This window comes from Corvus cornix, chromosome 1, assembly GCF_000738735.6.
Source record: "Corvus cornix cornix isolate S_Up_H32 chromosome 1, ASM73873v5, whole genome shotgun sequence".
In the NCBI taxonomy this organism is placed as follows: domain Eukaryota; kingdom Metazoa; phylum Chordata; class Aves; order Passeriformes; family Corvidae; genus Corvus; species Corvus cornix.
In genome coordinates, this window is record NC_046332.1 from 57,808,375 (window position 1) to 57,809,549 (window position 1,175).

Here is a 1,175-nt window from a genome sequence, read left to right on the forward strand (position 1 = left end):
TGCCTGTGGCAGCAGCCAAACAAAACACGCCAGCTCAAATCCCAGCCACTTCTGAGTCAGAAAACAAAAATTGAGGCTGCAGTTTTTTTCCACACACGTGTGAAGCCACGGAGGAAAAAAAGGCACTTTTTTATTTCTGAGGCATTTCACTGGATGAAGGCCGCAGGCTGCCTGTTGGAAGCCCTGTCCACCACCCTGTTGTCCTGAACATTGCCTGGGTACCTGGTGCACAGCACCAGCTCCCACACTGAGGAGAGGTATTTCTATTTTTTATTCTGATTTGGACAAAGTAGGGAGCTAGGTGGTAACCCACAAAAGGCAGGTTCTCTGATTACCAAAACTTCACACTGGTTATAAATTTTAACAAAGGCATCAGCCTTCATTGGTTACCATTATGTAACTTCTTCATTAATTAGTATTCTAACCCCTATTGCTAGTGGTATCATAAGCTGCACCAGGGGAGGTTTAGGTTGGACATTAGGAAGAATTTCTTCACAGAGAGGGTGATTAGATATTGGAATGGGCTGCCCAGGGATGTGGTGGAGTCACCATCCCTTGAGGTGTTTAAGGAAATACTGGACTTTGCGCCATGGTCTGGATCACATGGTGGTGTTCAGTCAGGGGTTGGACTCGATGATCTCTCTCAGAGGTCTTTTCCAACCACACTGATTCTGTGATTCTGCGATCTCTTGCTTCTCATGCTTGCGGGTGCAGTTCTTCCCTCCATCCGAGCCTGGGGTCTGCTTCGAGGAGCTCGGCAATGGGTCAGAAGTCCCGATGTCCCATTGCCGCAATGACCTTGCCCCAGTTACTGCCCAGCCCCGCTGACTTCACTCCTGGCGGCTCCCGTCCAGACAGCCAATTCCTCTGGTGATTGTCTTCCCTTTTCCTTTAAAACGAAAGTTCAGCCAAGCGTACGATGCTCACAACGCAACTGCGCAACTGCTTAATCATAACTGGTCCAGCTACAGCTACCGGTTAACAACTGAAAAAGAAAAACCGGCAGCATTTGATACAAACCTCTAGGGGCTCCAAGGCCGAGAGGCCGCGCTGCCGGCGGCAGCAGGAAGCGGCGGGGGCAGGAAGGGGCGGGCGGGAGGGGCGGCGGGGCCGCTCCGCCAGGGCCGCTGCGGAGGGGGCGGGGCGGGGCCTGCGCGCCGCCCCCCCGCGCCTCC